The sequence below is a fragment of the Lycium barbarum genome, chromosome 2 (assembly GCF_019175385.1).
Source record: "Lycium barbarum isolate Lr01 chromosome 2, ASM1917538v2, whole genome shotgun sequence".
Lineage (NCBI taxonomy): Eukaryota > Viridiplantae > Streptophyta > Magnoliopsida > Solanales > Solanaceae > Lycium > Lycium barbarum.
This window is the reverse complement of record NC_083338.1, coordinates 78,183,319-78,196,219: the sequence shown is the minus strand read 5'-3', so window position 1 is coordinate 78,196,219 and position 12,901 is coordinate 78,183,319. Positions and strand designations below refer to the sequence as shown.

At 37.2% G+C, this 12,901-nt stretch overlaps 1 pseudogene; it reads right to left on the bottom strand.

The window, feature by feature from the left end:
- Positions 1-1,018: 1,018 nt before the first annotated feature.
- LOC132628655 (probable inactive receptor kinase At1g27190) lies at positions 1,019-4,325 on the bottom strand (annotated as a pseudogene).
- Positions 4,326-12,901: the final 8,576 nt, after the last annotated feature.

The window sequence follows — 12,901 nt, the reverse complement described above, 5'->3', positions numbered from 1 at the left end:
AGGCTCTACGAAAGCCTTTTAGACGAATATGCAGTTTGACAAAGTTGAGTATTTATTTTTTAAAATTGTGTACAAGGGTCCTTTAAGAAAATAATTTCTAAACCTGAGGGGCCTTTTTAAATTTTTCTTAAGACATTTGGGGTGAGGGGGTAATATATATTTAAAAGGGGACCAAAGTTATCAAGAGATAACTTTGGCCCCCTCATTTCATTTGTTGAACTGATCGTCTTTCTCTTTTCCGTTGGCTAGCAATGGCGATTTAGGGTTGAGGTTTTCTTGCGATCTTCGTCGTAGCCATTTCATGGCTGCTTTCAAGCAAATTCTTGAGGGGTTTGCTCCCCTTGTTCTCCTAATACTAATGGCAGGTTTTACAGTACAAAAAAAAAAACTGGTTTTAGCGACGGACTAAATCCGTCGGTAAATAGCATATATCTGTTGCTAAACCAATATAGCTACAGAATAACTACAGAATTGAATCCGTCGGTAAAATCCTTGTAGCTAGCAATTTGCCGACAAAAAAAATGAATCCATCGCTGGATTAACGATGGATTGGCGACAAATTTTATTTGTTGCCAATATGAGCGACGAATGAAATCCGTCACGATGTTAATAATTTCCGTCGCTAATTGTATGAGTTATTTCGTCGTTTCTTCTGAGTGGCGAGCAATAGTTTTTGTCGCTAATTCCGTAGCCAATTCTTTTAAAACACATTTTTGCATTCCTTTTGGCGACGAAAATAATTTGTCGCAACATTTGAAATCCGTCGCAAATCGTTTTTATTTTTTATTTTATATAATATTTCAAATACACCTGTCCAAGCATATATTAGATACTCATGTAATAACTTAATTAATAGAAACTAATATTCTACAAGGTCCAAAATACATAGCAGAATGCAAAATAAGTTTGGAGCATCCACAACGATAATATCCAAACCGAAAAATCCAAAATCATATGCAACATCCATAAAGTCCAAACAACAAAACTAACAACCATAAAGTCCAAACCACAAAACTAACTAATGAGAGACTGGAGAGCCACGATCATCATCAGAAACCGATGCATGAACTTGATCAATGTTGGCAGTAGCTAGAGTTGAAACTATAGGTGCCATAGATGATGGATGGTCGTTAGGAGTGTCCATCTGAGAAGAGACTGAAGGATTAATTCCACGTACCCGCTCAACAATAATAGGAAGCAAGCGATCAGTCAGTGCAGGAATTAATCGCGTCACTAACTCATCCAAAGTTCCCGTCGCTGCTGGTTGAGCATTCGGAGGTGGTAATGAGGATGTACCATCAGATGCAGAAGAAGGACGAAGATTCATCCCATAATATAAGTGTGCTTGAGATCCAAGACCATATATTCTTCTTTTCTTTACCCCTCCTAGGGCTTCGTAATAGGCTTGACATTGATCAACTTCAGATTGAGTTTGTGACTGATTTTGTAGTATTTCTTGATATTTTTCCTGTAAAAATGAGTGATAATTGATTAAACTCATTTCACTAACAGTAAGCACATGTACGAGAACCATTAAATACAGCAAGAATAATGCCCTGAAAGCTTCAATACAATTCAAGGTATCTTTGTCTGACTGAAGGAAGCAAACAAAGCTTCTTTTTTTATTTTTTATTTTTAAGTTTTGATAAGTTCAGAGAACAATTCAAAAGCTGAACATCAACAATATAACCAGATTGGTGGTTTCTAAACTAACCACCATGAATTAAACAAAACAGTTATTAAACTATTACAGTGAAAATACCTAAATGAAACACCAACAGTATTCTCAAAACATACATCAATTAACTTATCTATAAAATAAATAATCTGGACCTAGAAAAAACAATAAATGATGTTTCATCATAACACACACCCACACAATAAACAGTTATGCTTTCCTCTATTATCTCATAAAAATAACTAGCATGTGCATCTGGCACAAGAAACTGGCTTTCAAAATTTCCTTTTTTTATGATGAGAGTTCTTCTGGATAGGGTGGCTACTGATAATACAGTTAAAAGGTTTGGAGTGAATTTATCTTCCATCTGTAGCTGTTGTACTACTAATCACTATGAGGAGACTAGTTACCATCTGTTTAGTTGTGGTTATATTGCTAATCAAGTTTGGACTTTCTTCTGCAATTCATGTGGAATTAATCTGATCCATGCACAGGTTAATACAAAAAGCTATGAAGTGGTGGTTGGCAAAGCCTAAAAATGAGGTTCATAAAACAATTTTACAATGCTTACCAACTGTCATATGCTGGCAAATATGGAAAAGCAAGTGCACTGCCAGGTTTGATAATAAAACTGTCTCACTGTTTCATTATCCAGCAAGTGACCAAGATGATCACTATGATCATTCATTTACAAGCACTACGATCACTATAATCATTTATCTACAGTTCCTTGACCTACAACTACTAAATTGCAAAGCAAGCTCGCGAGCTAGTAAAAAGAAAACCACTTTCTAAATAATGAGATATAAGTGTTCTCCAAGCAAGTCCTCTAGTTGCACCAGCAGCAAGCCTTGCTGGCCAAACGAGCTTGAAATCACCATTCCTAACACCAGTACTAAGATTATTATGTAAAAGGGAATACAAACTTCCATTCTGCATATGCTGATACACCAAAAACCTTTCAGTATCAACTATATAAAAACCTAGTAAAGGCACTAAATTCGGGTGCCTAAGTTGCCCCAACTAATTCATCTCGGACCGAAAGTGTTTTTCGCTTATTTACAACTACTCAGCCTTTTAATAACTAATGCAGATCCATCCGGCAACATAGCTCTATATGAAACACCATTCCTAGTTGAAATTACAATATTTCCACTATCAAAAGAATTAGTACCTACTAATAAATCATTAAGCTTAATCTTGTTAATAGGTTTTTGAAACAATGTAAACTGAACAAACTTAAAAGCTCTCAACTTTTCAACCAAATCACTACCATTATTACTACTACCTTTACCATCACCAAGCTCTCTATCTTCCTAGTTTGGCTAAACCAAAAACCATCTCCAAATCCCAAATCAAAGAATTAAAGATCATAAAGCATTGACACCATCAACAACTATAATAATAACAAGACTCTTATTACTCAACTTACTACATTTATTTCCAAGTGGGTTCCCACAAAGTCCATTATTCCCTTCAACAACTAATTATGCTCTCTAAAAGATGCGAATAAATCTGTGCAGAGATCAATGAAAGAATCTGTGCAGAACTTAGTAATCACTACTTACTACCAAAAAACAAATTTCAAACAAGCGGATGTGAAGAGTAAATGGTAAAGATTGGACCCAAGTCCTGAGTAGGAGAAGCTGCATTTTTTGGTATACCAGAACTTCATATAGATGACAGGTGCATAGATAAAAATCCAACTCTTTATTCAACATTAAGGAGCCAAAGAGTTATAGCGGCTTACACAAAAAAGTACTTAGTTCAAATAAACCAATTATAGATCTGTTAAGAAAACAAATTATCTCGAATCAACTAGCTTACATAGATGAAGATGAGTGACATTACATCATAGACCATTGCAAGCATTGATATAAAAAAAACAACTTATGTACACTTGAGTTCTACAGCGAGAAGAAGATGCTTAAAGTAATGACACTAAAGTCAGAATACCGGTAGGTGATTTACTTGTAGAAGTATACAAAATTGACCATAAGCATAAATTTACTACATAAACATGATGGTGCCCAATTCCCAGCTCATTGATAATAAAATCCAACGGTTCTCGGTTGGTATGATATACTAGGATAAAAGCATCGAAAAACACAAGCATTGCTTAACTCACTAGAAGGACATGGATTTTAAGATAAATATTAAAAGTTTCCCAACTCCACATTTGACACACCAGAAAGACCTTTATTTTACACACCGAACCGTTTCAACCGGTCCAACCTGCCAATCTCAAATGGTATTGATCCAGTAATTTTATTGTCATTTAGCAAAAAGGTGTTCAAGAATTTGCAGTTAATAAACTCAGGTGGTACAGAACCAGTAAAAGAGTTACCAGAAAGATCAAGATTAACTAAATAAGGTAATCAAGAACAAATTTGAACAGGTAGTGAACCTGAAAATGACTTCCTAGAAAGATCAAGTGATTGAAGTGAACTACAAAACTGAAGATCAGGTGGTCGTGAACCAGATAAAGACATAGAAGTAAGTTGAAGTGAAATGATCCTACTTTGAGAAAACAAAAGCAGAATTATTGATTTACTCTGCTAAAGAAATATGAGTGTTCAGAAAACATATTTGTTAACATAAAAAAACTGAACTGAAATCAGACAGTACATGACTGTAAATCTGCCATTTTATATAATGGTAGTGCTAATCTTGGATTAGATAGCTTTGCAAATGGTTGTGTAGTTGAGTTGATATTTAACCATTCCCCTTCCATCTAGTATGTTAAAAACTTACTCGTACACAGTGTTTAACAAAGCCCTATCAAGACTTGTTTGGTGTTTAAATTAAACTAACGGATGCAGACGGGGTTTTTTTTACCCACTTTTGTTGTGATTAAGTATTTTACCCATCTAGTACTGTGTCTTAATTTCTGGCATGGCTTTTACTCTTAGTTTCCTTATAAGCATCATTTATATATGTGGTTAATGTTTCCCACTATGTTTAAGACAGTGTCTTTAAGTAGCTTTGATGAGATTCCATCTTTTAAACAAACTTGCCTTCTGTGCAGGGATTATGTGAGCAGACTGTAAAGGTTTTGCTGATAGTGGTGCTGCTATTTATGTAGGGTACTAGTCCTGATCTGGTGACTTATAGCACTTTAATGAAGGCCTTTATGAGGGCTAAAAAGTTCGATCAGGTTTGGCTTCTAATATTGCTATCAGCCATTGGCTTTCGCTCTTTTCTTGAATGTGATGGGACTAAAAAAGAAACTACCTATAGAAGATTATAGAATGTTAGACTCACATGCACGATTCGGGCTGGCTCACCAACAAAAGATTTTCCATCATGACCGTGTATATGGACGTGCAAATGTACCTCACTTGGTGTTGGTGTCACAACCCGTCTAGAGGGCCGCGACGAGCGCCCGATGCTAGGCCACCCGGGCACCCCTTGGCTTACACTTCACTTACGTCTAGGTGAGCCGTATAATTAAACATACATTTTTGTTCATCATTCATGCTAGTCCCATTGGACGACAATGCTTTCATATCATGGTTGGCATCTATACCACGTCAATGTACATAAGCCGACAAGGCTATCAAAATAATATACAAAATATAGGCCGACAAGGCCGGACACATCTAACCATATTCACATGTCTATGAGCCGCTAAGGAGAGTATAACATATCACATAAGCGAGACATGACCCCGCTATGCCCATAATTATATACACAAAATAATAAGTACCCAAAAGCTATAGCTCCGAATGAAGTGGAGCTCTGCTATGTAGTCCTTGAGAATGTAGCTACGAATCAAGTCTGTCTCCCTGTGCACCTGCGGGCATGACGCAGCGTCCACAGATAAAAGGTCGTCAGTATGAAGAATGTACTGAGTATGTAAAGCATGATCAATATCAATATAGAAGCATAATAAGCAACATAAGAAATAGCACAAGATGGGAGACGGTGTTATCATCGTCATAGGCACTTACTTGCCTTACATAGGATCTTTCCGTTTCTAATGCGTATTTACGTACATACATCCATATCCGTATCCGTTCCATATCTGTACTCATATTCTCATACATACACTTGTTCGCACTCATACCATATCATGTTCGTATTCATACTTATATCCATATCATATACATAATCATATCATATACATAGTATTTGCATAGCATACCCGACTATGAAGGATCGGTGTTTCATGCATACTTGGCCAACCAAGGCTCAATGTTACTCATACCTGGCCCTACCAAGGCTTCAGGGTTACATCTATATGGCCCTACCAAGGCTTCAGGGTTATCCGTACCATCTGCAGAGGTGTGAGCGCGTTACGAATCATATACATACTTATTTACATATCTTACCCGGCCTCATAAGCTCGGGGTTCCATAATAGTCATACATAGATACATATACATAGTAGCTCATAAGCATCTTTACTATTTACATCGTTATCATAATCATCATCAACATCATTATTACTATTATTGTCATTCATCACATTTATCTTTATAGTCCTACTCGTCATACGAGGAACTTAGTACAATCGTGGCGTATCAAGAATCATGAGCTTACTAGCTCGGAAGATCAAATAATTTAAAGGATATCATAGTCTCATAGAATATTTAGGTATTTGGCCAAAGAACCATGCCTTATGAAAAAAGGGTTAGCCTTACATACCTTTTCCGTTCAACTATTCTACACTTGCGCGTTCTCCTCCAATGCTAGTGTTTCTACCTTCATCAAAGTCATACCATCATTAGAATCGATAGCTAGCATATATGACTAAAGCTAGAGAAAATCGGACGGCATCTCCTTTATTTATACGACATTCCTCCATAACGTATATCAACTCTCAAATGTCAATAATACATTCACAATACTATAACGATAGTCATTATTCATCCACATTATCCATATTCTTAAATTACCTTCAATCACCCACATCCATGGTCATATCACACGACTATGTCCATTCACGTACATTGCTCATCTCGGGTTCTCAACATCATTGATAACACATTTACATCACATTACATCACATTACACCAAGACTCATAACTCAATTCAAACTATTTCTCAAAATGACATTATTCCACGTTCATAACCCATTCTTCTATACCCTTCTATAATCCAAGCATTTCAACTCTCAAATACCTTAAAAAATATAGAAAGACCATGAATCTTACCTTAGATGTCGTAGGAACAAGCCTTGGTTGAAAATGCGTCACTTGAGAAAAACCCTAGTTTCACCTTCACTTGGATTCCTTGACTTGAATGATCTTTAATGGGTTTTCTTATACTTTATTCACTTAGTTTATGTTGTTGATCCCCAATAATCCTTGAATTCTTGTGGAATAAATGTAGAGAGATGTTTTAGAGAGAAGGGGTGTCATGTGGAAATGAAATAATAAACTTGGTCCCCCTTATAATAACCCAAAAATCTGATCTTAAGTGAACAGTCATCGAAAGTGCACAGTGGTCGTAAACACAGTTTACGGGCCGTATTCCAGTTTACGGACCGTATTCTGTGGGCGTATTTAAGCATAACAGAACCAGAAAGTATGTTGGGGATCATGGTGATTTACGATCGCAGTTTACGGGCCGTATTTCAATTTACGGTCCGTATTCCAAGTCGTATTTAACCATTTGAACATTTGACAGAAAGTTGAAGTTTGGGAAGTCAAAATACGACATGGCAGTTTATGGGCCGTATACCACTTTATGGTCCGTATTTCATTTTACGTTCAACTGGCCAAAATGCAACTCTGCAACTTTCCACATTTTCAGAACCTATATATATATATATATATATATATATATATATATATATAGAAAAGTGGTGGAAAAAAAATAATAAGACTAATTCATCATTTTCATATTCTAGAATATTGGAGAGAAAGAATAGGGCCATGTGCCCATAAATCTTACTTGAGGGAATTAAGAATAAATATAGATAAATGGTGGGAACTAATAGTATAAATATATATATATATATATATATATATATATATATATATATATATATATATATATATAAATAGTGGAAAGAAATAAGACCAAAAATCATCATCCAAAAATCAAGAAACTTCAAGAAAGAAAGAAGAAGGAGAGAACAAACGAGGGGTTCGGCCATGGCTCTCAAAATTGAGCAATGGAAAATTTACCAAGAAAAATTATTTTCTTCTAGTTTTCCCACTAATTGGAAGGTACTTAACAACATGGAGTGGTTGTTGGAGCAAATAAGCCATTGGTTCTTGCAAGTTGCAACTCTAGCCGAGGGAGAAGCGAAGTGGAAAAGGTAAGATTTAATCTCCTTTTAAATGTGTTATGGACGTTTTGTACATGTTGTAGTATGTGGAATTGGATGAAATTCATGAAATATGTGGGTGTGTGAGTGTGGCCGAATAGGGCCATATTGTGTAGACATGATGAAATGATTTTATTAAGCATTTCAATTGTTGTAGTTGTGGATTCCATAATGTGAAATGAATGAAAAACATGAATTTAGTGTGTTGGTGTGGTGGCCGAGTGGTGTGGAGTTTGGCCGTGTGTGTGTGTTGTGTTGTATAGGGATGATGAATTAATTTTATCTAGTATTTTGGTTGTTGTCGTAATGAATTCTATGATGAAAATGATGGTTTGGTAACTTGAAAGAAAGTTGTCGACGTGTAGGCTGTTGATCTAGTTCATGAATTTGAAAGTAAGGAATGTGTTGTTGATGTTTTTATTTAACTTGGAAGGTTGCGGATTGTGTTGTGATAATCGGTTGGAACCTAAATGAAATGTCGTTGAATTATGTAAAACAAGTTATTAATGTTAGAATGCATTTTGAGTAAATTGTTGAAGTTTGGAGATATGATTGTTGGCATTGGCCGTGAGTTATGGAAGGAAAGAAATGGTTTGAATTGATCTTGTTTAAGTTGGCATAATGTGTTGTTGTGACCCTTAGATCGTAATTGATTGATTGTTGAATTAAATTGGCGGTGGAAAACGAATTCGGATATTATCGGAAAGTGTACATCCTTGGTATTCTTATGTATATCAATGTATATTTTGGGGTGCTAGAGACTTTAGATATGAATCTATAATGATATTGATGAATTCAGAATGAAACGACGTTAGTTAGAATGTTCGTCGTAAAATTTTGATATTTTGAAGAACTATGGAAACTAATTGATTTTGGTGCAATTTCGTGTATGTCTTAGGTTGTAATTGGAATGTGTTTGACTAATGTTGTATAGGTAAATTAATACAATTATGTGAATATAGAATTGGAGTTTTGAAAGTTTGAATGGAAGTTGCCAACTTAGATAACAAAGTAGAACTCTAAAGCTAGAATGGTGTGATTGTTGTTTATATTGTTTTGGTTGATGTGTGGGCTGTTGTGGTTGGTTAATTTGAGCCGAGCTACGCCTCGGGGATGTTAGATTTATAGGGGAAATGCTGCCGAAATTTCGGTAGGCAAATATGGAGTTAAAGGCATTTTGAGCCTAAGAATCTCAATTGGTAACTTTGACCATTTGCAAATTTTTGACTAAACGGGGCGGGACTTTTGGAAGGGCTTACGACGTCTGTGAGGTATGTAAAGCTTCCCAATTCTTTATTTGGCATATCTTAGTGTGTTAGTTGAATATGAGACCTTCCGGAGCATTTCTGCTCCTCGAAACCCGATCCACAGGAAAGTTACTATTCATTCAATTCGATTGAAGCCTAAAGGCTCCCTTTTGGCTAGAATGCCATTATTCGTCCGAAACCTATCGAAATGTGGTCGGGTAACCTAGAAATGATTATGTATGACCCTTGACAATATTACTGCTCGTAAAAATATGTTCGCCACCTCACTGCGACTCGAGGTGGGTCCGCTACCCCAAAATGCCCGATTTGCCCTTCGGGCCATCTTTGAGAATAGAGTTGAACGTACCACTTTTGATCTTTGGAACATCCTTCCACGGGGTATGTTTGGACTATTCGATGCACTAATCCAGGTTTTGAACTATATGGACCATTTTGGAATCGTTTTGCAAAATGAAACCTTATGTCGACTAAGTATTCGACTATTTTGTAATAGGATATGATTTATGAGTTTACCTTGTTTTGAAACACTATTTTGAAATACGATCTGCATTTGTTTGCTCACGACTCCGCTCGTGCCTTATTATGACTTCGTTCACCGGTTCCCGGGCCGGTTTTGATTCGTGCGTTTTATGATAATTCGGCCGTATGCTGTGTTACGGTTCCCAAGGCTTCGCCATAGGGCCGGGTTCCATTTGGAGTTATGCTATGATATGGCTCGTGATGCGATACGCTCACCGATGATTATGATTATGTTCGGGGATGTACGGAGATTTGAAACCTTCTGGTGTTATGCTGTGTGTGGCGCCAGCGTCGGAGTGGCGACCACGTTCTTAAGCGTTTGCATGATTTTGTTTGCATAAAATACATGTATATGATTTCGATACAGATTCTGACATACCAGTTTGTACCCCACTTTGACATTTGATTTGCTTTCGGTGTTGCTCTATAATTCTGTACTCCGTGCTTTACATACTCAGTACATATTTCGTACTGACCCCCTCTTTCCGGGGGCTGTGTTTTATGCCCGCAGGTGCAGACATCGGTGATCCTCCGCAGTAGGCTTCACTTCTTGCTTTTCGGAGTACTCTTACGGGGTCCGGAGTCCACTCTTGGTGCAGACTCCTCTACTCTGTATATACTTTGTATATTTGACTATCTGGGTACGGCGGGGCCCTGTCTCGCCATATGTTTTTGTTTTGAGTTCGTAGAGGCCTGTAGTCATATATGTGGGGCGAGGGTCCTATGTGTTTATTGTCTGAGTTTGCTTTCGGGTCTTGGAGCGGTCTGTTTGATGTGATGGCCCCAAATGGCCGTTTTGTATATATTTGTATTTTGACCAGCGATGTCTATTCCGCCGCTTTGTTTGAGTTTGACTTGATATGACCGCTTAAGACATATTTCTCGATATAAATTATGTTTGTTATAACTTCTTGAAAATTTTGAAATAAGTTTGGATTCGGAAATGAATATGCGATTTAGTCTGGGCACCCAGGTAGGGTGCCAGTCGCGGCCCACGGGGCTGGGTCGTGACACATTGTTGTTGATATTTTGGCCGAGTTGCATTCTCGGGATTGTTGTTGTTAAATTAGCCGAGTTAGACTCTCGGGGATGGTGTAGTTACAGGGGAGATGCTGCCGAAATTTCGGTAGAATATAAATGAATTCATTTGAGAGATTGAGACGGCTATATGTCAATGAATCTAATGATTATGTCAATTCTCTTAAATGTTGATTAGCAAGTTTGGACAAATAAGCGTAACTAATTGGTCGTGGCACAGGTATGTAAGGCTTACCCTTTCTTTCTTTGGCATGTCCTAGAGCCACATAAGGTATGATATGATATGCACTTTGGGGAAACTCTACTCTTTAAATTCTGAGTTTTGTCCCTAAAGAGTTCTATATGCGTAAATGTCCAAAGTTCTGCTTGATATATTTCCGAATGGCATTCGAAAGACAATTGGTATGATTAACGTTTTGATTTCCAAATGATAGTACGTTTAACTATTCCATTGAGTCTTTAATATACTTTGATATGTACATATGATTCTAAAAGTTATATTTGATTTGATCCATATGATATCCGAAAGAGATTTGTTTCTGAGCCTTCAGGAGTCGGTAAGTATGCTCGTCTATCGAGTCTTAAATTTGTGTGCATATGGTTTCGCATTATTCTATTCGTGCAAGCCTCAGTTTGGATTTCACTGAGCCCGGGCCAGGATATGTTCTCGTGCGTACTCCTATGCATTGTTCACCGAGTCCCTCTCACTTGCGGGTCGGGGCATGTTATGTATGATATGATGACGAGGTGGTGGCCAGGATGGCATATGATTCTGTTCACCGCGTCCCGCAGTAGAGGGCCGGGTACGGTATATGTATAATTATGGATCGGGCTGCACGTTCCGCAGCAATACACTATATGATGTTCTATGAGCACACATGCATGGATCTGCTATATGCATATATGATGTACGATATCGGTACCTATGTTTTGTGTTTGAAAAGTAAACGTTTGGGTATTCTGTATTATGTACTTAGTTTTCGTACTATATATTCCGGTTATGGTTCTGTTTTCTGTATTTCCTGCTTTACATACTCAGTACATATTCCGTACTGACCCGCTTTTCTTCGGGGGCAGCGTTTCATGCCGCGCAGGTACACCCAGATGAGTAGAAGTCACTACAGAAGATGTTCCAGCGAAGTTGGCAAGCTCCACTTGTTCCTGGAGTGCCGTCGAGTCAGAGTATATGTGCTATGATGTCTGGTTTGTTATGTCCCGTGCTTTCGTATAATTGGAAATCGAGAAATAAACAAGACTTGTGTGTTATAAGGAAATATTTTTGATTTTGGTGAATATGACTATGTTGGTTGTGGAATCATTAATGTTAAGACATCGGGGAAGGCCGAGGGTAAATTTGGAATTTCGGAAATTAGTTTCGGGAATTACAAAACGGGACTTTTCATGAATTGGGCCAAGAAAAAATACAATACAATTGAGGCCCAAAATTTGTGAGGGTGGTCGGCCTTAGCCATGGCCCAAGCCCATCCTTTTAATGTCATGTGCTATGCACATGACTCTTAAATGGATATATATCATCTACACTTAGTAATTATCAAGAAACAAAGCAAAAAAAAATCAAGAACACCACAAAAGGGGGTTCGGCCGAAGCTAAAGGAAAAAAGAAAGAAAAAATTCCAAGCTTTGTTGTTGATCCAAAAATATTAGTTTCTACATAGTTGTGAAGTGCTCAAGACCCTCTTCAACGGGGTATAATTAGTTTGGCACAAAAACTACGTTTGCGACAAGTCGGGGTTTCAAGAAAAGGTGAGAATTCTTACACTTTTGTGTTATAGAATTGATATGAATGTGTTAAGAATTGAGAATAGACGAGAATCCCGTAACTTTGATGTGTGAATGAAGCCATGGGTGTGTGTATATTTTGCATTGTGGCCGTGAGCCTTAGGAAGGAGAAGGAGTGTGAATTTGATCTTGTTTAGTTTGTATAATGTGTCGTTGTGACATTTATGTCATAAATGATTGATTGATGAATTGGATTGGCGTTGGAAAATGATTTCAGAACGTTATCGGAAAGTATATACCTTTGGTATATTTGTGTTTATCATTGTATATCGTTGATGCTAAAGACTTTAAATGTGACATGTAGTTGATGTTAATGAAT